Source organism: Mauremys reevesii, linkage group 14 (genome assembly GCF_016161935.1).
Source record: "Mauremys reevesii isolate NIE-2019 linkage group 14, ASM1616193v1, whole genome shotgun sequence".
Taxonomy (NCBI): Eukaryota; Metazoa; Chordata; order Testudines; family Geoemydidae; genus Mauremys; species Mauremys reevesii.
In genome coordinates, this window is record NC_052636.1 from 2,599,080 (window position 1) to 2,624,669 (window position 25,590).

At 50.8% G+C, this 25,590-nt stretch overlaps 2 protein-coding genes and 1 long non-coding RNA gene across 3 annotated transcripts in view; 1 reads left to right on the plus strand and 2 right to left on the minus strand.

Moving 5' to 3' along the window:
- LOC120381415 overlaps nt 1-25,590 on the plus strand; it is a 450,632-nt gene that overhangs the window by 330,732 nt on the left and 94,310 nt on the right.
- The window catches only part of LOC120381440 (zinc finger protein 135-like), a 36,804-nt gene that overhangs the window by 4,573 nt on the left and 6,641 nt on the right, over nt 1-25,590 (minus strand). The window lies entirely within an intron of this gene.
- On the minus strand, nt 176-14,380 carry LOC120381485. The gene is made up of 3 exons (XR_005588084.1): nt 14,247-14,380; nt 627-740; nt 176-217 (listed from the first exon to the last, which is right to left on the minus strand). It is a non-coding gene; the product is annotated as an uncharacterized LOC120381485 (long non-coding RNA).

The window sequence follows — 25,590 nt, forward strand, 5'->3', positions numbered from 1 at the left end:
TCCAAGGTGATTCTCTCATTTCCAGTAAGGTCTGAGTGGCTACTGAAGTTTTCCTCTGGCCTCTGCTGAGTCTCACAGACTTTTGCTTTTTCTGGGAGTGCACAACGCCCGGAAACATTCCCTTTGGATCTTCCTGATAACGTTCCATGTGGTTCTACTTGCTCAGCATTTTCCTGTTGGGGTTTCTCCTCCTCATTCTCACTCACCATCCCAACACCTGATGGGAGACAGAGAGAATCCAGACATAGATCACTACTTGCACCGGAAAGAGAGGAAATCTCAGACAGAGGAACGGAAAAAGGGATGAACAAGGCAAAATATGTGTGGGAGAGATCAAACCTATCAGGAGCTGATTTTCCCCAAACCCTTCCCCAGAGGAGAGAGGAAGGGATCGGTTCTGAGTCCACATCTCACCAGAACACTCAGGGGAAAGCGAAACTGGGGAGGGACCTGCTGCCAGTTGTCAGTCAGGATAGGAGGGAAGCCATGAGTGACATCTGCCATAATGATTCCACATCTGCAGGGAACAATCCTGAGCTTGGAGAGCTCACGGGGTCTTTGTAGGGCATCCCAAATGTTTCCTACATTCCCACACAGTTGTTGAGTTGGTTTAACCAATTCCTCACCTGTGCAGGCAGCTCTGGGGAGCACTTCTTTCTCAGAGCCCTGGAGGTCCGGGACCCACGGCTCTTCCCCTCGGTCCAGCAGCAAGATCACATCTAGTTTGGAAATTGGAAACCCTACTCCAGGCAAAGAAAACAAGGGAGGTCAGTGGAATTTGTGGGATACTTGTCACAAAGAATAGTCCATGGTTTTAATCCCAGCTCATTTTTAAGCAGTAACATCCCAAGGCCAGCTTCCTTGGCTCCAAGTGGCAGGAGAATTATTATGATTATAAATCATATTCATTACCTTAGTGCCTCAGGGCCAACTAACAGTGGGTCCCCATTGTGCTAGGACAAGTACAAACAGAGAATAGTAGATGGCCCAGGCCCTGAGGAATTTACAATCTAAATAGACAAGACAGACACAGAGTGGGGGAAGGGGTAGAACCCACTGTTAGAACAGAGATATTCAGGCCTGCCTGTAAAGCCGATAGTTTAAGAACTTAGGTGTATTTTATCACTTAGCTAGTTACAGGGGTATAAAAACAAAGAATCAAAATCACAGTCTGCCTGGCTATGGGCCTTCTCTCCCCCATGAGCCTGACCATGGTCTCATCATGTGCGTCCCTCCTCTGTTCCTGTAATGCTTTAAGCGACTCCGCAATTGTTTGCCTCCACGCATTCATCTGGGCCTTATCAGTGCTGCTGCTAATAACCTACCTTAATTGACTAGTTTTGGTAGAGTTGATATGGCAACCCCATTTTTCATGTTCTCTGTGTGTGTGTATATATATCTATCTTCCTACTGTATTTTCCCACTGCATGCATCTGATGAACTGGGTTTTAGCCCACGAAAGCTTCTGCCCAAATACAGGGGTTCTCAAACTGGGGGTCGGGATCCCTCATTACCTGGGGGGAGCCACGAGCTGTCAGCCTCCAACCCAACCCCTGCTTTGCCTCCAGCATTTATAATGGTGTTAAATATATAAACAAGTGTTTTTAATGTGTAAGGGGGGGTCACACTCAGAGGCTTGCTGTGTGAAACGGGTCACCAGTACAAACGTCTGAGAACCCCTCCCCAAATACATTTGTTAGTCTCTAAGGTGCCACAAGTACTCCTCGTTGTTTTTTATCATACATATACTAACCAATAGAAAACGGACACCTTACGGGGAGGAAATACAAATAAGGACTTCTTCAATATGCATTGGACATGGCAGCGTCAGCTTAACCTACTAAACAAGTAACTTCCCAGGGGCAGCAGAGGGTGGAGAGATGTAGACCTTGGGAGGGGCCAGAATGACGGCCACCGGGGAAGACGAGGACAATGACGGTGATGAGAAAGGGAACGGTTAAGTCTGTAAGATAATGGTTAAGAAGGTTAAGAAAGATAAGGGTGTAAGTATGGTCGTCCAAATGTACTTTCTGTATTAACTCCATCTGCCTTGTTGAGTTTCAGTTTGTTAAATTATTAAAATTTGCTAAATTATTAACAAATCATTTATTTGTATGAATATATATAGAGAGAGAGTTCCCGAGGTGTGAGAGTTCCCAAATTATATGATAATTTTACAGTAATCTGCAATCACATCCACCAACTCCTTTAGCACCCTCGGATGCAGCGCATCCGGCCCCATGGACTGGTGCTCGTCCAGCTTTTCTAAATAGTCCCAAACCATTTCTTTCTCCACGGAGGGCTGGTCACCTCCTCCCCATGCTGTGCTGCCCAGTGCAGCAGTCTGGGAGCTGACCTTGTTTGTGAAGACAGAGGCAAAAAAAGCATTGAGTGCATTAGCTTTTTCCACATCCCCTGTCACTAGGTTGCTTCCCTCATTCAGTAAGGGGCCCACACTTTCCTTGACCACCTTCTTGTTGCTAACACACCTGAACAAACCTTTCTTGTTACACTGATTAAGCCTCAGCTGGACTACTGTGTCCAGTTCTGGGCACCACATTTCAGGAAATGTGGAGAAATTGGAGAAAGTCCAGAGAAGAACAACAAAAATGATGAAAGGTCTAGAAAACATGACCTCTGAGGGAAGATTGAAAAAATTGTCTTTGTTTAGCCTGTAGAAGAGAAGACTGAGAGGGGACCTGATCACAGCTTTCAAGTAAATAAAAGGTTATTAGAAGGAGGACGGAGAAAAATTGTTCTTCTTAACCTCTGAGGACAGGACAAAAAGCAATGGGCTTAAATTGGAGCAGGGATGGTTTAGGAATTAGGAAAAAGACTTCCTGTCAGAGTGGCTAAGCACTGGAATAAATTGCCTGGGGAGGTTGTGGAATCTCCATCACTGGGGATTTTTAAGAGCAGGCTGGACAAACCCCTCTCAGGGATGGTCTAGATAATACTTAGTCCTGCCTTGAGTGCAGGGGACCGGACTAGCTACCTCTCGAGGTCCCTTCCAGTTCTATGATTCTATAAAGCAAAGGCCAGAGAAGAGCAGAATCAAAGGAGTCACTCTGGGGGATTCTCCCTGTCACTGTCCCCAAGGCAGCTCTCTCAGGTTTACAAAGTTGTTGGATGCTCCAGCCTTTATCCAGTCTCTCCTGGGAGTGCCCCTTTCATGGGCTGGGCCTAGTTTTAGCTTTTGACAAGCGCGACCCCGGGGGCTCTGAGACGGGGCCTCCTTGCCTCAGCACATCTTGTTTCTTTCTGTGGCTCCCCAGAGAGTCCAAGTGAGTAGATACTCCTGATAGAGACTGTGAACATAAGAACGTCCCACTGCCTCAGAGCAATGGTCCATCTAGCTCAGCGGCCAGTGCCAGGGGCCCCAGAGGAGCAGACAGAACAGGGAACCATCAAGTGATCCATCCCCTGTCGCCCATTCCCAGCTTCTGGCAAACAGAGGCCAGAGACACCATCCCTGCCCAGCCTGCCTGTGACACTGGCAGATGAGGTGTTAGCTCTTGCAAAAGCTCCCAAGTCTTAACTGAACAGGGACAAACGCACGGCTGGAATCAGTCTGACTCACCTGCATTAGTATTGTTAAAACAGGTATTAGAATTATAACAATGTGTTTAGAATCAAGTATCAGAGGGGTAGCCATGTTAGTCTGGTTCTGTAGAAGCAGCAAAGAATCCTGTGGCACCTTATAGACTAACAGACGTTTTGCAGCATGAGCTTTCGTGGGTGAATACCCACTTCTTCGGATGCAAGTAGTTTAAATGTGTTTAGACTTTACTGAATGCTTGTGAGTTGCTGCCCTGGGTTAATATCTGACCAGTTGCATTGTGAGCCTCTGTGACTCTGTAAATCACCAGAGAGAAGAGAGACTTTAGCTAGGTGAAGTGCTGATTGGCAACCGAATGCATTACACCCTGCCTGGCAGGAAAGGTCCATCAACACCAGATAGACTATTATGGGATGTTAAATAAGACAAATGACTGTTGTTGTGCTCTTGACTTCCCATAGCTGAGTTCCCAGCAGCTCAGAGCACATGGCAGGAAGGGGATTAAAAACCTCATATGGAAGGAATTTATTATCTGTCTGCTGCTTGGACTCTGGGGGGAAAGTTTCAAAGAGGGGGGCAGGCTGAAACTTGCACTCGAGACCCAGTAAACTCCGAAGGGGACTGAGATGCTCCCAGAAGTAAGAGGGGCCCATATCCTGATGGGAGCTGTCCACATTTACTCCCCCCCGCCACCCCTGGGGCAGGGGCCAATGGGACTCTCAGGCTGCACCCCAGAGGCCTGAGGCCCAGCGGTTTGGCACCAGTTTGAGGGCTGGATGGCCTCTCCTGGGGTTGCCAGCAGCCTGGCACATGGAGTAGACACGGGGTGGCCTGGGGAGCAGGAAGCGGGGCAGCGTCCCAGACAGCACAGCGAGAAGGGAAATGGAGAGGGGATGAGGGGCACCGCAGTGAACTCAGCACCCGCCCTGAAGGCCATTGGCAGAAAGTCGCCCTCTCCCTGGCCTAGGGGGGTCAGACAGTGACACAGAGATCCCTTGGCAAAGGGTCACTTGGGATTTGCCAGCAGCTCTCCCCTGAGACCTGACAAACCCACCACACCAAACACATCGCTTGGAGGAGGGTCCTGCGAGGTGTCTACAGAAAGCTCATCACTGGTCAAGACTCAGTGACTGAGAGATCAGCGTATGGGTCACATGTACGGAACAAGGCATTGACATTGAACATCTACTTTATGGACTTGGAATGGAAAATCAATCACCCAGAGGTAACGGGCCCCGGGATTGGCCCATCCACCTAAGAGGGAGTCGTCACTTCTCACTCATCAGCTGGCACGAATCTGCCAGCAACTCCGTAAAGAGAACACTGGACAGGGACAATTCCTGGCTCTTACCCCAGGTCACCCAGCAGGCCTGTGGAAGTCATTGCACTTCTCTGTGCCTCCGATTGCAAACTTGTGTGAGACCCACAACTGCCTATAGCGCTGCTAACTCCGCCTGCCAACATTGCTCTGGGAAAAAGCTAGGAAATTCACTTCCAAAAAATGATAATTCAGGACTTAAGGTTGCCCAGAGCTGTCTGGTGCCCCTCCAGAAGAGAGATCAGCAAAAGCAGAGATAAGGGACACACCAATGTAATCCTAATTCTGACCCACGTCAGCAATGACCCTTTCTTTACTCCAACAACACACCTATGTGCCCCCGGCCATTTGAGATGGTGCCTATCAGTAAAGTACTAGGGAAAACGACAACCATGGCACAGAATCAAGAACCTTACCTTTGCTAAGGCAGAACGTGGTTTTAGGTGAGCTGCGCTGTACAGGAGCTACCGACACCCGTTCTACACTCAGATACTGGGCCTGCTCCCCAGAAACAGCCGCACACTTGGTCAATTGAACAGCCCTTCACCCCTTTTTACAACTCTTTCATCCTTACTCACAGAAGTTCCAGCTAACAGTCTCCATTCACTCACCCATCGTGAAGCACACAGACTGCTCTCAGATCCCATCTCACTGCTGACCATCCCCACGGCAAACAGTCCCGTTTCCTCCTGACAACATGCACCGCTCAGTGCAGAAACGAGACAGACTGGAAGCTCCAGGTACACAGGCACCTCTCTCCTTTCATCGCACAATGGGGGACTCAGACCCAGATCTTCTCATATCACAATCACACCTTGTCATAAACATACAGCTAAGAGTAGCATAAAATCCCTCCTTTGCCTGTGAGGAGTTAAGAAGCTCAAATAACCTGGTTGGCACCTGACCAAGAGGACCAATAAGAAGAAAAGATTCTTTCAAAAAACCTACCAGAAATGAGTATCTAAGATTACAAAAATTTTAAGTAAAGGGAAGGAAACGTGTTAGATTATCTTTTGTTTTAGCTTGTGAATTTTCCCGTTGCTAAGGGGTAATTTAATTCCTGTTTTGTAACAGGAAAGCAGAGTCAGAGGGGAATCCTCTGTTTTAAATCTTTTTATTTATCCTGTAAAGTTACCTTCCACCCTGATTTTGCAAGTGTGATTCTTTTACTTTTTTTTTTTTTAAATAAAATTCTTCTTTTAAGAACCTGATTGATTTTCACTGTCCTAAAACTCCAGGGGTTTGGTCTGTGCTCACTTTGTAACCAATTGGTTGGTATATTATTCTCAAGCCTCCCCAGGAAAGGGGGTGATGGGGCTTGGGGAAATATTTTGGGGAAACAGGAACTCCAAGTGGCCCTTTTTCCTGGATTTTTATCTAAATCACTTGGCGGTGGCAGCAATACCATCCAAGGACAAGAAAAGGATTTGCGCCTTGGGGAAGATTTAACCTAAGCTGGTAGAAATAAGCTTAGGGGGTCTTTTATGCGGGTAAAGCTCTTGAGCTTAGCCCACCATCATCCTAGTGGCCAGGCTGCGTTGAACTGGACCAAAGACCATTTGGGGAGGTCATTCCACTGGGAGGAAATGGGCAAGGACATTTCTACCCAAGTCCACTCTTGTCAGGTGTGCCAAAGAATGGGAAAACCCCAAGACCAGGTCAAAATCCCTCTCCAGCCACTCCCCATAATTGAGGTTCCATTTCAGCAAGCAGCTGTGCATATTCTGGGTCCTTTTCTGAAAAAGACCCCCAGAGGAAAGCAGTACCTACTGACTTTCGTGGATTTTGCCACGTGATGGCCGGAAGCAGTAGCTCTAAGCAACACCAGGGCTAAAAGAGTGTGCGAGGCATTAACAGACATTTTTGCCAGGGTAGGTTGGCCCTCCGACATCCTTACAGATTCAGAAACTAATTTCCTGGCAAGGACCACGAAAAGCCTTTGGAAAGCTCATGGGGTGAACGACCTGGCTGCCAACCCTTAGCACCATCAAACAAATGGCCTGGTGGAGAAGTTTAATAAAATTCGTAAATGAGCACTCCAATGATTGGGACCTAGTGTTGCAGCAGTTGCTCTTTGCCTACAGGGCTGTGCCACATCCCAGTTTAGGGTTTTCATCATTTGAATTTGTGTATGGCCATGAGGTTAAGGGGCATTTACAGTTGGTAAAGCAGCAATGGGAGGGGTTTATGCCTTCTCCAGGAACTAACATTCTGGACTTTGTAAATAACCTACAAAACACCCTCTGAAACCCTTTATCCCTTGCTAGAAAACCTAAAAGATGCTCAGGAAGAGCAAAAGGCCTGGCATGATAAACATGCCAGAGAGCGTTCCTTCAAAGCAGGGGACCAGGTCATGGTCTTGAAGGCACTCCAGGCCCATAAGATGGAAGCATTGTGGGATGGGCCATTTATTGTCCAAGAGCGCCTGGGAGCTGTTAACTATCTCCTAGCATCCCCCACCTCAACCCTAAAGCCTGAAGTGTACCATGTTAATTCTCTAAAGCCCTTTTATTCCAGAGAATTCAAGGTTTTCCAGTTTACAGCCCAGGGAGGAGATGACACTGAGTGGCCTGAAGGTGTCTACTATCAAGGAAAAAGTGACGCAGGCCTGGAAGAGGTGAACCTCTCCATGACCCTCAGACGTATTCAGCAACAGCAGATCAAGGAGCTGTGCACTAGCTTTGCGCCGATGTTCTCAGCCAGCCCAGGACGGACCAAACAGGCATACCACACATTTGACATAAGTAATGCTCGCTCAATTAGAGCCCAACCTTACCGGGTGTCTCCTCAAGCCAAAACTGCTATAGAGCGGAGACCCAGGACATGTGACAGATGGGGGTAATCCCCCGCCTCTAAAAATGCATGGGCATCTCCAGAGGTTCTAGTTCCCAAACCAGATGGGGAGATACATTTTTGCATGGACTACTGTAAGTTAAATGCTGTGACTCAACCAGACAACTATCCAATGCCACGCACAGATGAGCTATTGGAGAAACTGGGATGTGCCCAGTTCATCTCCACCTTAGACTTAACCAATGGGTTCTGGCAGGTACCGCTAGATGAATCCGCCAAGGAAAGGTCAGCCTTCATCGCCCATGTAGGGCTGTATGAATTTAACGTGCTCCCTTTCGGGCTGCGAAATGCACACGCCACCTTCCAGAAACTTGTAAAGTCTCCTAGTGGGATTGGGAGAATCTGCAGTCGCCTACCTTGATGATGTGGCCTTCTTTTCTGATTCATGGGCAGAACACCTGGAGCATCTACAAGGCAGGACTAACTGTTAAGGCTAAAAAGTGTCAAATAGGCCTAAACAGATTGACTTACCTTGGACACCAGGTTGGTCAAGGAACTATCATCCCCCTACAGGCCAAAGTGAATGCTATGCAAAAGTGGCCTGTCCCAAAATCAAACAGGTCCAAATCCTTCTTAGGCTTGGCCGGATATTACCAAGGCTCCATCTCTCCAAGGACCAGGACCCTAGTGCAAAATTATAGACATTCCCCAGAAATCTGAAAGGCCACGTCATCACTGATAGAATGTTATTGATCCATTGACTTCTGGGAATTACCAATAAAAAGGAACAACCCAGTGAAGGTGATACCCTGAGGGAATCCGACGAAGTGGGTATTCACCCACGAAAGCTCATGCTCCAAAACGTCCGTTAGTCTATAAGGTGCCACAGGATTCTTTGCTGCTTTTACAGATCCAGATTAACACGGCTCCCCCGCTGGTACTTGACACCCTGAGGGAAAAATCTCATGTGTCTGTACAAATCAGTGTAGTCTCATCTGGGACTTTATACACTAACATGCCTAATCCGTAGCCCTATGGCGATTGCCTGTTGTCACTACAGGGGAGAATTAAGGTTGGTGCCTTAGCTGTGAATTTCCATCCCCTGGCATATTGCGATTGCTGTTTGGTAGGCTTGGCTGAATCCGTTATGTCTATTTTTTATTAATAATTTCAACAGCTGATATCAATGTCTATTTTTTAGCCCTTTCTCCAACTTCAGTGTTCAGAGCTGTGGGCAGTTATGGGCGGGGTCAGACAATAATTATGTAATTAAATGTTGAGATTCCAAAAAAGCTAGATCTTTAGAACGGTTCAAACACAAATTGTCAATGTCGCACACAAAATCTACTGTGTAAATACCTGTAAATCAAACTCAACTTACTCCAGCAGCATTTTTGCCATTTTGCCTATATATTTTTTTCGTGTGTGTGTGTGTGTGTGTGTGTGTGTGTTTGCATTACTATAACGGCTTCAAAAGGGAGCTAGATAGATCCTTGGAAGATCGGACCATCAGTGGCTATTAGCCAGGCTGGGCAGGGATGGTGTCTCTAGCCTGTTTGCCAGAAGCTGGGAATGGACAAGAGGGGATGGATCACTTGATGGTTCCCTGTTCTGTTCATTCCCTTTGGGGCACCTGGCACTGGCCACTGTCAGAGGACAGGGTACTGGGCTTGCTGGATCTTTGGCCTGACGCAGTATGGCCGTTCTCATGCATGTGCAGTGAAATCAACATTTACTACAATTTATTAACAAAAATCCAATCCTTTCAAGTGTACTTTTTAGTAATAAAGGACTTTAATTCTTTCCCTTAATGCACTGTAGTGCTTGCTTTGAGGATAATTACACCCTCCTTGCGATGTATTTTACTCTCAGTACCATAACCCCATCGTGACGTAGCTCCTGTCGGGGAGCTCTGCTGAGGCCAGTGGCATTATGATCAGAAGGTGACACTCTGACACATGAGCAGACACACACGGGGGAGGGTGGAGGATGAGGTAACATGGAGGCTACCAGGGTTGAACATGGCCCTACAGAGTGTGAGGAGCAAACTCCCTCTCAGCCTCTCCTCTCCCACCTCCCAGCGTCAGTAACTCTGATCAATCCTTCCCTGAAAGCTAAATACCCCAATATGTGAGACAGTATCAGCAAGACCAGAGTCAGCAGATGCTTTAGTGGCTGCAGAGCCAACCCCCTCGCCTAGCTGAGGGGAGTGAAGATCTGCAGTAAACGCAGGAGCTGAGGCTGGGGAGGGGACACAGCTAATGGGGACTGGGAACCAAGAGGCCAGAGCCCGTGAAGGGCTGGGAGCAGAAGTCCTCAGCACTGCGTGAGGAACTTCCGTTTATTTTCCCCATTTACCATCCTGCCATGTATTTAGGAACTTTTCAGTCCCATTTAAACACACTGGAGCTAAGCTGTGTTGATACATTTCCATTTGAAATGGTACAGTTTTAATTAGGTGCTTAATCAGATGCTTTTGCACCAGAAAGCAATCCGTGATTGACAGGCATTCATTAATTCACTTGACTGGTTGCTGTGCATCAATTAAAAAAAACCTACAGATGGTGTGAGCTGGTGTAAAAATATCAGGCATTAAGAAATGGAAACTAGCCGTCGGTTCATCTCTCATGTGCTTATCTCATCATTTTAATTACATAGTTTGAAGGGACTGAACAGTAACACCAGGTTGTTTTATCAGCATCAGAGTCTGTTTGTATAACTGGCTGCAAGATTTCATTGGACATTGTGAACCAGCCGTCTTAGCCTTTGACTTTGAGATGACTAAATACAACCCAGCGCACGACTCCTGACAGACTGCAAGGCCTGGCCGGTGACATGCTCCTAGAGAGCAAACACCGGACGAGCCCTTTCGCCCTAAAACGCGCTTGTGGCTCTTTGACATTGCTTTATCCGCCCCACCAGAACATGCTACGGGGACCAGGTCAGTACAAGTACCAGCGGGGGAGCCGTGTCAGTCTGGAGCTGTAAAAGCACCAAAGAGTCCTGTGGCACCTTACAGACTAACAGACGTTTTGGAGCATGAGCTTTCGGGGGTGAATCCCCACTGCGTCAGATGCATTTTACAGGTCATTACAGCAGAGCTTCACTAGGTACAGTTCTACCAGCTCTGAGCCAACATTCAAATGGTTCTGTTTGTTTGGTCTTTCATTCAGCTTTGCAATGATTAGATCCCATTTAAAAACTGGAACTGAAATAACGAAGCAAGTTAAGAAGAGAGCGACATCGGGCACAGGAGGTGGGGGGAGAACAATAAAGGGAAAGAACTGACTATGCAAAAGGAACATCCCGAGCGATCAGCGCCCAGACCCTGTGAACTGAATCCACCCCAGCCAGGCACATCAAGCTGGGCCCCTGAAAAATCGCCCAGCCCGTCTGGCAGTGAATGCTGCGTGTTCCAGGCAGAGCTACGGTGTGTGCGTCTGCTCTGCTGACGTCCTGCTTTGGTACCGTGAGGTCACTGTCCCCCCGACCACCGCAAGCCTTCAAACTGGGACATGGTGCACCAGTGCCAATCAGAGCGCACTAGTGTAAATTCTGTCTGTACGAAGGGCTTGCACCAGTGCCTGAAACACCAGGGTGGCAGAGACCTTCAGTACCCAAAACAGCCCTAGACCTGGGCTCTATTTCTAGCTCGGTCACGGACAGCCTGGGAGACCTCGGGCACGTCAATGTTTCTCCTCCCCACTTCTGTCTCTTTACCCAGCTACCACTCACTGGGGTCTCCTCTCTCCAGAGCTGCTCACCACTCAGATCCGTGTGGGTGTCCCCAGAGCTAAGGCAGGTCAGCTCGGGAACAGTCTTACAAGGGGGGCTGGGGAGTCTCTTTCCTGGAAGAGATAATCTACAGATACTGGGTCCTGCCTCGGCAGGGAGAGCTGGACTTGATGACAGCTTGAGGCCCTACATGTCTAGGCTGCCCTACAATAGATACGTATGAAAACAAAACATACAGAATAAAACCCACCACAACACAATGTCAGGCAATTCAGAGGGAAAAAAAAACAAAACCCACACTCCACAGCATAAAATGACAATACAAAGGAAAAGAAAGCAACACAATTCTAACTAACACACCCTAGGACAAAAGCACACAATGGAAAATAGCTCAACTCAAACCAACACAGCACAGGTACCAAACACGCTGAGGCAAAACAATGCACCATAAAACTGCTACACAACATGGTGCGATCACAGTTCCAAACGGCACCATGCGAAACAGCTCAGCGTCAAACACAACACAGCACAAAAGAGAATTATTTCAGTGTAGGCCTGGAAGGGATCTGGAGAAGGCGTCTATTGAAGCCTCGTGATGAGGCAGAACCAAGTATCCCTAGACATTCCCAGACTGGCGTATCTCTAACCTGGTCTTAAAAACCTCCAATGAAGGAAATTCCACAGCCTCCCTTGGAAGCCAATGCAAGGCAAACACAGGCCAAAACAACGCTGCACACACACACGCTGGGCCTGGGGTTAAGGGGAGAGGCAAGAATTCAAACAATCTGGGTTCAGTTCCCAGTTTTGCCCCAAATTCTCCATGCAAACTTGAGCAAATTACTTCAGCTCTTTGAGCTTCAGTTTCCCCCACTCTAAAATGGAGCGTCACCTCGCACCATTGGCCTATTTAGCCTTTGAGCTTTTTGTGGCAAGGCCTCTCTGTCCCTGTGGGCATGTCCACACTGCAGTCAGACACCGGCGGCTGGCCCGTGCCCGCTGACTTGGGCTCACACGGCTCAGGCTGTGGGGCTGTTTAATTGTGGTGTCCATGTTCCGGCTGGGGCTGCAGCCCAAGGTCTGGCACCCTCCCACCTCGCAGGGTCCGACAGCCTGGCCCCAGCCCGAGCCCAGACACCTACACTGCAATTGAACAGCCCCTTGGCCTGAGCCCGTGAGCCTGAGTCACCTGGCCTGGGCCAGCTGGGGGGTTTTAGTGGCAGGGTAGAGATACCCTTGGTGTCTGTTCAGCACCTGTCACAATGGGGACCCTGATCTTGGTCAGTGTCTGTGCAGAGCTCTGCGCAACAGGGGCCTGACCTCAGTTGGGGACTCTGCAACTCCCGGCATTACAGGATCAGTTTTGTTTGAGGACCCTGCAACATCTGGCAAAATGTGGGGGCAGGATCTCTGTCGGGGTCTGTGCAGCGCCCAGTAGAGTATTGGGGTGTGATCTGGGTTGGGGTCAGTGCGGGGCCAGGCCTGACGGGGACACAGATCTCAGTCGAGGTCTCTGAAGTGCCCAGCACAATGGAGCCAGCAATCTGGACCGCAGCCATGCGCTGCCTGGCACAAGGGAGGCCGTGATCTCGGTCCAGGTCTCAGTTTTGCCTGGCACAACAGTGGGGTCTGATCTCGCTTGGGGTCTCTGCGGGGCCTGACACAATGGGAGCCTGATTTCACCTGGTGTTGATGCAGGGCCTGGCACGAGTGCCCCAAACTCAGTCAGGGTTTGTGCAGCGCCCAGCACACTGGGGACCTGATCTCAGGCAAGGCCTGAGCACGCTCAATGCGATAAGGGCCCTGACCTCAGTCACACACCTGGGGAGAAAAGAGGAAGATTTCCAAGCATTTGAGATCAGTATTTCAGACCTGAGGGGGAAATGGGGCACACACTAAATATTTGCCAATGTAAGAGAGAAGCGCCAACATCGGGGGAGATCTTATGTCATCGTTCAACAGTTCAAGGGAAAAGGGGGGAAACTGGGGGTTATACAGGGATATTCAATCGACAGCAGTATGGGATGGTTTCCCCTTCCCCACACTCACACGGCCGGGAGGGAGCCCTGGGTGATGTGGGTTTCACAGGGAAAGGAGGGGGCTGGAGCCAGGTCACTGGCTGCGGGGTCTGGGAAAGTGACTAGCAAGCGGTGGGGATGCTGGGTTGGGCAGGGTGGGGAGGGCTGGCAGTGGGGTCTGGGAATGTGACTGCAGGTGATGAGGGGGTAGGGGCTGCTGGATTGGGGAGGGAAGTAGCTGGGAGAGGAAACCTGGGGCTGGGCCGTCTCCATGGGGACACTTGCTCCTCCCTCCTTCCTGGCCCGTCCCAGGCCCCGTTGCCAGCAGAGAGGGCCCCAGCCCAGCCCAGAGGTGTCCCTGTCTCAGGCCCCCCCAGCCTCTGCCCAGCTCAGGAATCCCTCGGGGGAACCATTTCCCACCCGCACAAGGACACATCCCGGCAGGTGGGAATGGGGGACACCCCCAAACCTGAGACCTGAACTGGCCACTGGCGAAGGGAGAGAAAATGGGGCACAATCGGGGACCAGGGAACTTCTCCGGGGTGGGGGCGGGGGGGTCACCCTGGGCGCGGCTCGGGGGTCTCTAGGGAGAGAGGGGCAGGGGTCCCCACAGGGGCAGCAGTAAATCCGAGGATCTCAGCCCCCTTTCTCTCCCCGCTCCTCAGGGGTCACCTGCCCCCGGCCATGTCAGGCTGCACCGACAGGTCCCGCCCCCCCAGCCCGGGCTCACCCCCCCCGGCCCCACGCAGGGACCCCAGCGGGGCCGGGCCCCTCCCCCCGGGCACTGGGGCAGAGTCACCGCCCGGCCCCGGCCCCGCTCCGGTACCTGGAGGCGGCAGCTCTCCCCCTCTCCCCCCGCGCCGCGATCTGCGCATGCCCAGAGCTCCAACGGCACCAACCGTCTCCGGCCCCGGGAGAGGTTCCAACGGCCACGCGCGCGTCCGCAGCTCGGCCCCGCCTCCCCGGCCGACGTCACTTCCGCTCCCGGGAGAGTCCTGAACGACATCTCCCAGCCTGCCCCGGGGCCGCTTCCGCCCTCTCCGGCCCGGGTACGGGCGGGTCCCGGGGTCAACCGGACCCTCCCCACGCAGAGACCCGCTCCGGGCCCCCGCCCGTCATCCCCTCCCCGCGACCCTCCCCACAGACCCCCGGCCCCTCCCCTCGCCTCTCATCCCCTCCCCTCCACAGACCCCACGACCCTCCCCACTTCTCATCCCCTCCCCGCAGAGACCCCCGGCCCCTTCCCCAGCACAGACCCCCGGTCCCGGCCCCTCATCCCCTCCCCACACAGACCCCCGACCCTCCCCGCCCCTCATCTCCTCCCCGGCACAGACCCCCGGTCCCGCCCCCGATCCCTCCCCCACACAGACCCCCTGCCCCTCCCCGCCTCTCATCCCCTCCCCCCACAGACCCTCCCGCGACCCTCCCCTGCCTCTCATCCCCTCCCCACACAGACCCCCTGCCCCTCATCCCTCCCCGGCACAGACCCCCACGACCCTCCCCACCTCTCATCCCCTCCCTCCGCAGAGACTCCCCGGCCCCTCCCCCCACCGGTGCCTTCCCGCTTCTCAGGCGAACTCTCATGTCCCGGCGTCCCGCCCCCATCTGACCCGCCCCAGCCTGGGGCTGGAGCCGTGGAGCCGGAGACACCCATCGTCTCTGGGTAACACGTGACCCCTGGCAGTGGGTATTTCTGTCCCTCATCCCAGCTCCTTCCGTGAAGGCCCCGCAGTGGCCGCCCTGGTTGTGAATGTGTCTGTCCCGGGCAGTAACTCACAGGACTCACCCCCACAGCCCCAGGCCCGGGGGGGCCTCAGCCGGAAGAGGCGACGAAGCCGCAACATTTAAAGGCCCTGGGGCACCAGCTGTGGCTGGGAGTCCCGGGGCCCCTAAATCACCCAGGGGGCTCCCAGCTGCAGAGGTGGCTGGGAGCCCCTGGGGCAAACTAAGGGGCCTGAGGGTTCAGCCGCCACGGACCCCACAGCTCCGGCGGCCGGGCTGGGGCCGGCATTTAAAGGCTCCTCCAGCCCCATGGTGGCAGGGAGCCTGAAGAAGCTCTTTAAATCCCAGCCCCAGCCTGGCCGCCGGAGCTGCAGGCCTGGGCCGGGGCTGGGATTTAAAGGGCCCAAGGGCCGCGGCAGGGAGCCCGGAGGAGCCCTTTAAATCCTGCCCACAGCTCCGGCGGCCGGGCTGGGGCCGGCATTTAAAGGGCCTGGAGCTCCACGGCGGCTGGAGGCTCGGGCCCTTTAGTTCGCCCCGGGGGCTCCCAGCCACCTCTGCAGCTGGGAGCCCCCTGGGTGATTTAGAGGCCCCAGGACTCCCAGCCACAGCTGGTGACCCAGGGCCTTTAAATGTTGAGGCCCGCCTCTTCCGGCTGAGGCCACACCTCTTCTGGCTGAGGCCACCCCGGACGCCAGCCCTCCCGGTCAGTCCTGGGAGTTACGTTCACCCCGACAGGCAGGACCGTGTGGATCAGAGGGGGGCCAACTCCGGGCCGGGGCTCCTCCGGCCAGGCCCCTGAGCTCCTGGCCGGGGAGTCTCCCCCTCCCCCCACAGCCACGGGGGGTGGGGTCCTGGGAGGCCTGTCAGCAGGGGTGTGAATAGGGGTCGGGGCAGTCAGGGAGCTGGGGTTGGATGGGGTGGGGTCCGGGTGGAGCAGTTAGGGGCAGGGGTCCTGGGAGGGGTGATCAGGGACAAGGAGTGTGTGTGTGTGGGGGTTGGATGGGTCGGGGCTTTCAAGGGGGCAGTTGGGGTGGAAAGTGGGAGGGGCGTTTAGGGGTTGGGGAGGCCCAGCCTTCCCTACCCGGCCCTCTATACGCTTTCGGAACCTCAGGCCACAAAGTTTGCCCGTCCTGGTCTAGAACATCCATGGGCAGGAGCGAGCCGGGGAATCGTGCTGGGAAATGATTTCCTGGTCTGACGTGTCCCTGTTGCCCGAACAGGCTGCAGCGTTGGAGCCGTGTTTTCCGCTAGCTCATTCCATCCTTCCAGGCACCCGGGAAGGGAAGTGGCTGCAGTGGGCCGGGAGGTAGGGATTACCGGGAGTTGCTGGTGGGCTCCTGTGGACGGGAGAAGGGCAGTAAATACAAAGGAGGGGCATTTCTGAACCTCTTAGCCGCAGGCTGCTGTGAGAGATGAAGGGAATCCACCCGTGAGGCCCAGGAAGATCCCCCTTCCTCCCATCCACCTGCTGGCAATGGGAGGGTGTTGGGATTCCTGCCAGGGGCCTGTCCCTGGGCCCTGCTGGGGCTCCATCTCCTGTATCCGCTTCTGGCAAGTACGGGAGAGATGAATGTGAGGACCCTGCCCCCCTCCCGCTCTCTGCTGGGAGGGGTGAGGGTCTCTCTCTTTCTCCCCTCACCCTGATGCCTCCCGGCTGCTCTGATGGGGTGGGGTGGGGTGGGACTATGCCGACAGCTGCCTCCCACAGCTTCCATGTGATTGGCCCTCGCCCCTGTGACCGGTGGGGTTGTCACTGGGCAGCAGGTGCAGAGTGGGGGGCTCTTGCTTTTTCAGGGGCCGGTGACCTTCGAGGAGGTGGCTGTGTATTTCACCAGGGGAGAGGGGGCTCTGCTGGACCCCGCTCAGAGAGCCCTCTACAGGGATGTCATGCAGGAGAACTACGAGACGGTGACCTCGCTGGGTAAGGAGTCCTGTCCCCTCGGTTCTTAGAAGGGGAAATGAAGCGTTAAGGTTCACGACATCTCACAATCTTAGAGGGGCGACGGTGTTAGTCTGCATCTGTAAAAAGCAACAGAGTCCTGTGGTACCTTATAGACTAACAGACGTATGGGAGCATGAGCTTTCGTGGGTGAATACCCACTTCATCCAATGCAAGTGAGTATTCACCCACCAAAGCTCATGCTCCCATCCGTCTGTTAGTCTATAAGGTGCCACAGGACACTCTGACATCTCACAATGCAACTCAACTCTGCCCTGTTTCAGCAGCACCGCAACACCCCAACGACAAACATACCCGGCCCGTGATGGAACACTTTGGGAACAGAGCACAAGTGGGGTATAGCACGTCGTTGAACACCTTCTCTTTGCTAAGCCAAAACTTGGGGTTAGGTCCAGTGCAGGGAACAGAAGCTACCCCCCGCTGGCCTGTACTCAAACGCTGAGCCTGCTGCACACAATCCATCTTGGACTTTTACAAGGTTACCACCCTGTTAGCCTTGCACTGGGGATTCCTTCTGAGTCGTCGCCTTCACTTACCCCTCACTGAGTCCTGGGGACCCCTAGCGTGTACAGCACCAGCCTGCTGACAGTTCTTGGGGCAAGAACACACCCTTGTGCACCTTTGACACAACCTACACCACTCAGCACTGAAATGAGGAATACCTGCTCCTTCCAGTTTAACTCACAGTCCCAGCTCCACCCAGCTGCTCCAACAATTCCCTCCACCGGGCATTTAAAGTTACAGCTGACACGGTGCACATAGCTGGAGTGTGTGCCGATAAATGCTGGTATTCAAATCCCTACGACACAAACAATGGCACGTTCTCTTCCTCCTATTGATTATTAACCAATACATTTTAAGGTCAGGAGATCCTATTAGGTCATCCGGTCTGATCTCTTCTATGATACAGGTCATACCGTTTCATCTAGTTACCATTGTAGTGAGCTGAGTACTTCGTGTTTGGATGAAAACATCTTCCACAAGGGCATCCAGTCCTGCTTGGAAGACTTCAGGAGATGGAAAATTTGCTAATTCCCTGGGTAGTTGGTTCACCTTTGCACCACCTTTACTGATCTATTCCGTGACATTTGCCAGCTCCAGGTTTAGGGGTAGGGGCAGAATTAAGGTTGCATTGCAGGGGTGGCATGTTAGTCATTTCCTGGTTTTCAGAGGTTTTTACTTTCACCCCTATACACATGCTGGAAGGGCATGAGGCCGCACTGGGCAACCTTAACTCTGCTTTAATGTAGTTTATGGGCATTTAATTTCCTTGATTTCTTTTTAATGGACTTTTTTTGCCACTGTAACCGTGTCTACATTAGAACTTTTGCCAGCAAGCTATGTCAGATAGGGATGTGAAGGCCCTCTTGCTTTAAAAGATCTTCATCTGCTGCACATGTGAAAGTCAATCTCTTTGACTCATCATTGTATGATGGTGTAGGGAGGAGGGTTTGAGGTTTATTAGGGGAACCCCTCGGGAAAGGAGGAGTCTATACAGGAAGGATGAGGTTCACCCTAATCAAAATGGAACCAGACTTCTGGCATGTAAGATTAAAGAGTTCATAAAGCGGATACTAAACTAAAGGCTGGGGGAATGGCAATCGGTGTGAAGGAATACATGGGTCAGACAGAGCCATCCCTTAGGGGATGATCACTGAGTGGGGATTCTGTATATCCCAGTAAAGAGTAGAGGATAAAAGTTCATAAAATAGAGATAGTAGCATAAGAGAAACTGTGAAATAAAGCAACAAAGAATCCTGTGGCACCTTATAGACTAACAGACGTTCTGCAGCATGAGCTTTCGTGGGTGAATACCCACTTCTTCAGATGCAAGAAGTGGGTATTCACCCACGAAATCTGAAGAAGTGGGTATTCACCCATGAAAGCTCATGCTGCAGAACGTCTGTTAGTCTATAAGGTGCCACAGGATTCTTTGTTGCTTTTACAGATCCAGACTAACACGGCTACCCCTCTGATACTGTGAAATAAAGAGAGTCCTATTCAATTACATCACATGCAGGCAGATAACTAAATATTGACAAATGTGATAGGTTGCTGTATACAAATGCAAGAAGGCTAAATTCTCAAAGGAGTGCACTTGAATGCCTGGTTTTAAATGAGGAGATTGATTAAAACAGGTATTACTGAACTTGGTGGAATGATGATAATCAATGGGACACGGTAATATCACAATACAAAATATATAGGAATGGCAGAGTAGGTTGTGCTGGTGGTTTTACCCACACACCCCACCTCTCCCCTACCGCGGGATCGGGGTTTAAGAGATCCTTACCCACGGGGCTCTATGGGTCTAGAGAACCTTTTCCCAGTGAAAGAGCCTTACGCAGCTGTTCTCTAAACATCTATTTATTAGAAACACTCACACAACACAAATACCAAGCAAATCTCGTAGGCTCACCACTCCCCGTCCACAGACAAATTTCAGCCGATGGCTAGTCAGGATCCATCCTCTACGGGTTCCCAGCGCCCACACACGTCATGATCGTGTAGTGGGTAGGAAGTTTTGCAGCTTGTTGTACTGCAGTCCGAGGTTGATTCCCAAAGAACACTGCTTTTCATTTGCGTTATATCAGTAAAACTAGCTACCACCTTCAAATTTACTAAACCGATCACGTTATCCTACACTGTCCTCCTTCCCAGCCACGTTTTTTCACATTGTATCTTTCACGCCTGAATTGTAACTTAGCTGTGACCTTCTCTACTTGTGCAGATGGTCAGCATAAAAACGACGGTCAGAGCTTCTCTTACCATTTGTCGAGTCTCTTTCTGTAGCCGCCCAAATTTCCCAGCGCCGGGGTGTCTCCCCTTCACCACCCGGGTGGTTATAACTCTCGTTAGGGACATTCCGGAGGTGGGGGGGGCTTTATCAGCACCAGAACATTCCTTTTTTCCCATTTTAATGGTGAATGCCCTGAGTTTCACCCAAGGCTGGTTTAATATGGGTGCAGGGGTTTGACCGGGTCTCAGGCCAGCAATGGATAGTTGGCACTACATGTGAAAGAAAGCATAGAGTCAAATAAAATAAATACAATGGAAGGAATCAAACTTGCCCTAGAATCTCTACTGATAGAAATTCCACACTTGAATAATAAGAGTGTAGCAGTAGGAATATGCTATTGACCATCTGACTAGGATGGTGATTATGAAATGTTCAGGGAGATTAGAGAGGCTATAAAAATAGAGAATTCAATGATAATTGGGGATTTCCGCTATCCCCATATTTACTGGGTACATGTGCCCTCAGGACGGGATGCAGAGAGAACGTTTTTAGGAACCATTAATGGCTGGATAAGCTAGTCCTGGAATCTATAAGGGGAGAGGCAAGTCTTGATTTAGTCCTAAATGGCACATGGGATCGGGTCCAAGAGGGGAATGCAGCTGAACCACTCGGTAATAGAGACCATAATGTAATTAAATGTAACGTCCTCGTGGCGGGAGATACCAAAGAAGCCCACTATGGTAGCATTTAACTTCAGAAAGGGGAACTACACCAAATTGAGAGAGCGGGTTACATGGGCATTAAAAGAAACACTCACAAAAGTGAAATAGCTGCAAGCTGCATGGAAACTTTAGAAAAAACCCTTCATCATAGAGGCTCAAAATGAATGTGTATCCCAAAAGGGGGCAAACCCAGTAAGAGGATTAAAAAATACCACCACGGCTAAGGCAGCTAAAGGCAAAAAAAGGCATCCTTAAAAAATTGGAAGTCAAACGCTACTTAGGAAAATAGAAAGGAGCATAAACTCGGCAAATCAAGGGGGGACGCTTGAGGTGGGGGAGAACAAAGAGATCAGGTGACCTCCTGGCCCGGGAAAGAGACACAGCCCAGAGAGGAGGGGCAGGAGGGGGTTTGGCAGTTTTTTGGAAGCTGGCTGGAAAATGGAGGGGAGTGCTCGGCCCTCTCAATGGGGCTGTGGCCTCCCTGGGGCCCCAGATGGACCTAACTAAAGGGGGGCCTGTTGTCTGTACCGGCAAGACCTGTTTTGGACTGTGTTCCTGTCATCTTAATAAACCTCTGCTTTACTGGCTGGCTGAGAGTCACGTCTGACTGCGCAGTGGGGGTGCAGGACCCTGTGGCTTCCCCAGGACCCCGCCTGGGTGGACTTGCTGTGGGAAGCGCACGGAGGGGCATATGCTGAATGCCCCAAGGAGAGACCCAGGAGGTGAAGCCGTGTGAGCTTCTTGCCCTGCAGACAGGCTGCTCCAAGGGAGAGGAGGCTCCCCAAAGTCCTGACTGGCTTGGTGGGAGCAGTTCCAGAGCATCGCCGGGGCTCCATGACACAGGGTAGCTGAATGAATCATTTGCATCAATATTCACTGCAGAGGAAGTGAGGACTTTCCTACACCTGAGCCATTCTTTGTAGCTGGTAAATCTCAGGAAAACTCCCAGAGTGAGGTGCTGATAGAGGTGGTTTTGGAACAAATTGTTAATTTAAACATTAATAAGTCACCAGGACTAGATGGTATTGACCTATTAATACTGAAGGGACTCAAAGAACAAATCATGTCAAACAAATCCAGAGCTTTCTTTGATAGGATAACGAGCCTTGTGGATAAAGGAGAAGTGGTGGATGTGGTATACCTAGACTTTAGTAAGGCATTTGATACGGTCTCACATGATATTCTTATTGATAAACTAGGCAAATACAACTTAGATGGGGCTACTATAAGGTGGGTGCATAACTGGCTGGATAACCGTACTCGAAGAGTAGTTATTAATGGTTCCCAATCCTGCTGGAAAGGTATAACAAGTGGGGTTCCACAGAGGTCTGTTTTGGGACCGGCTTCATTCAATATCTTCATCAACTACTTAGATATTGGCATAGAAAGTACACTTATTAAGTCGGCAGATGATACCAAACTGGGAGGGTTGCAACTGCTTTGGAGGACAGGGTCAAAATTCAAAACGATCTGGACAAATTAGAGAAATGGTCTGAGGTAAACAGGATGAAGTTTAATAAAGACAAATGCAAAGTGCTCCACTTAGGAAGGAACAATCAGTTTCACACATGCAGAATGGGACGAGACTGTCTCGGAAGGAGTGCGGCAGAAAGGGATCTAGGGATTATAGTGGACCACAGGCTAAATATGAGTCAACAGTGTGATGCTGTTGCAAAAAAAGCAAACGTGATTCTGGGATGCATTAACAGGTGTGTTGTGAGCAAGGCACGAGAAGTCATTCTTCCGCTCTACTCTGCGCTGGTCAGGCCTCAGCTGGAGTATTGTGTCCAGTTCTGGGCACCACATTTCAAGAAAGATGTGGAGAAATTGGAGAGGGTCCAGAAAAGAGCAACAAGAATGATTAAAGGTCTAGAGAACATGACCTATGAGCGAAGGCTGAAAGAACTGGGTTTGTTTAGTTTGGAAAGAGAAGACTGAGAGGACAGGATAGAATTTTTCAGGTATCTAAAAGGGTGTCATGAGGAGGAGGGAGAAAACGTGTTCACCTTAGCCTCTAAGGATAGAACAAGACGCAATGGGCTTAAACTGCAGCAAAGGGAGGTTTAGGTTGGACATTAGGAAAAAGTTCCTAACTGTCAGGGTGGTTAAACACTGGAATAAATTGTCTAGGGAGGTTGTGGAATCTACATCTCTAGAGATATTTAAGAGTAGGTTACATAAATGTCTATCAGGGATGGTCTAGACAGTATTTGGTCCTGCCATGAGGGCAGGGGACTGGACTCGATGACCTCTCGAGGACCCTTCCAGTCCTAAAGTCTATGGATCTATGAAAGTGCATGAGAGACAGGAAAGTTTCCTACAATGAGGGAAGGAACAAAGCTGCTCTGCCATGGACCCCTTCGGCAGAGGATTGCCGATTACCTCCAGGAAACTCTCCTGGAGATCTCTCTGGAGGATTCCTGTGAGATCTCGGCGTGCATCAACACCCTGTTCCACCGTACCGATTATCTACACAGGAAAATGTCCAGGTCACGGACACACAGCCAGCTTCCCACATTTCTGTAACCAGAACCCACCTCTGCACTACACAGGCCACAGCCACTTACCAGGGATCTTATCTCCTGCTTCTTGCTCCCCGGAGAGCAACCGCTGAGACTGGCTAGACACCTCTGGAGTGGAGAACAGTTCCTGGCTGTCTGCCCCACCGGGCGACTCCACCAGGAGCTGCACACCCTCATCTAACTCCCCCTCTTCATCCAAAACTTCATCCTCCAGGTTAGGTCCCCTTTCCGCCACCTCTATGCCCTCTGAAGTATCCACGGGCCTCTTCGCGATGGAGGTGGGTTCCCCACTGAAGATAGCATCCAGCTCCTTATAGAACAGGCAGGTCTTAGGTGCAGCACCTGAGCAACGGTTTGCCTCCCTCATTTTATGGTACACCTGCCTCTGCTCCTTTATCTTCGCGCTGCACTGCAGCGTGTCCCGGTCACAGCCCTTTTCGCACAAGCCTCGAGAAATCTACCCCTAGGTATCCCAATTCCCACGTCTGAAGCGCAGCCTCTGCTCCCCATGTACTGAGCAGAACCAGCAGCTTCGCAGTGGTCCAAGTGGGAGAGCGTTTGCTGCGATAATCCACCATAGTCACCTGGGAAGATGTGATGCGACTTCTCCACCCTGAGCAAACAGGCAAAGGAAGTTCAAAAATTCCTGGGGCTTCTAAGAGGGAGGAGCAGATAGTTGTTTACCTGGCTGCAGGGCGGTGGAGTTCAAACTGCTGACCAGAGCGGTCAGGATGGGCATCGTGGGACACCTTCTGAAGGTCGATTAAAGCGATGAAATGAAAAGTGGTGTCTACACGTGCAGTTTGTCAACAAAAACGTAGAGGAAAAAAAGACATAAATCTCTCTTGAGGGTGGATGTATTTTGTCACCAAAACCGGGTATTTTCCCTGACAAAAGTCACCTCGCAGTGCGTATCCGCTCAAATGATCTTTCTTATGGGAGAATAACCACCAGTTCTGTGGTGTGTCTGCCCTGTTCCTGAGCAGTATGTCCTGAATTTGGTATCCTCAGTTGTGACTGAGGCACGGTGACAGGCAGCTCTGCGTGCTTCCCCTGCCTGCAGGCACCGCCCCCGCAGCTCCCATTGGCCACAGTTCCTGGCCAATGGGAGCTGCAGAGTGGGCGCTCTGGGTGGGAGCAGTGCGCAGAGACCCCCTGGCCACCGCTGCACCTAAGAGATAGAGGGACTTCCCAGTCGCTTCCGGGAATCGCGTAGAGCCAGGGCAGACAGGGAGCCCGCCTTAGCTCTGCTGCACTGCCCACTGGACTTTTAGCAGCCTACTAAAATCTCCTGGATGGCTTTTAATAGCCACCGGGAGATTAAGGCCAATTCTGGGAGACCCCTGGCCACTATGGCAGGGTTGGCAACTCTAGTTGTTACCCAGGCCTTAGAGGTGGTTACTCCTGAAGCTATCTCCTAGCTAATCCTAACAGAGAGAAGTGCTGTCTCTGGCAAAGCAGGTGTGGGGGAAATAGAAGTGTTTTGTTGTTTTTGAACTCACCCTTTGCGATGCTTCCAATGTGTATAAAATGAAATGAGTGTTTAATATGGGACAGCTGCAGAAAGTTTATGCTTTTTTAATAAAAAACCCCACGTCTTGTACCGTATAGTGATTCTCATCCAGACGTATATTTAGCTTCTAATTTAGACCTGTTCCAGCAGATTAAAAAAAATAAACTGGGCATATTTGGAGAAGCCATTCCTCACCAGCACTTTTGAGATTTTGGATGGTTTGGTAAAGGATTCTTCTCCAGAGAAATGTCAATTTGCCCCCATCAAGACCAAGGATTTGGCAAGAACACAGGTAGAAACAGCAGACACCCAGTGAGATGAGCTGTGGCGAGCTACGGTCCATGTAACACTGTGTTTAGAACACAACTCCCTAGTTCAGAGGCATTGATTAGTGTCCCAAAGATGCCCTGGTTAGATTGAGAATAATTGTCCTTTACCATTTGAATCCAAAGTTTCACAAGGCAAAGTGAAGGCATCAGCTCTTTTTCTCAGGACATTCCTTCCTCACGGATCCCAATCTGGCTGCACTGTTGGACAATAAGGACTTTCCTTCTGTGTAAGTGATGGTAACCCATTAGGGAATGAGTCTGCCAAGCTCCACGTTCAGACTGCAGGATATATGAATGTGGAGTCCTGATTTTATGCTTAGTCTCTTAGTTTTGGTCTTGTGTTTTATGTCTTTGCATCATCTCCAGCTACTTGGAAAGATTAATAGTGTGAAAATAGAATAGAATTGGTTTTTCTCATGTTGCAAACCTTCCCACATAGAGTGAGACCCCTTTGACCAACACTTATGGCAGAAAAACCAGAGATTAACTTCCAGAAATGGAAGGCACCTATATGGGTGTAAACCACAAGCTTACAGAAGGGTTCACTTGGTGGAAATGGGTTTTAAATGGAATTGAAGGAAAGTAACATTATTATAAGATTGTGTAATCTTTGATTATGTTATTGTTACCAGTGACAATGAAATTAAACATGAACTTCATTA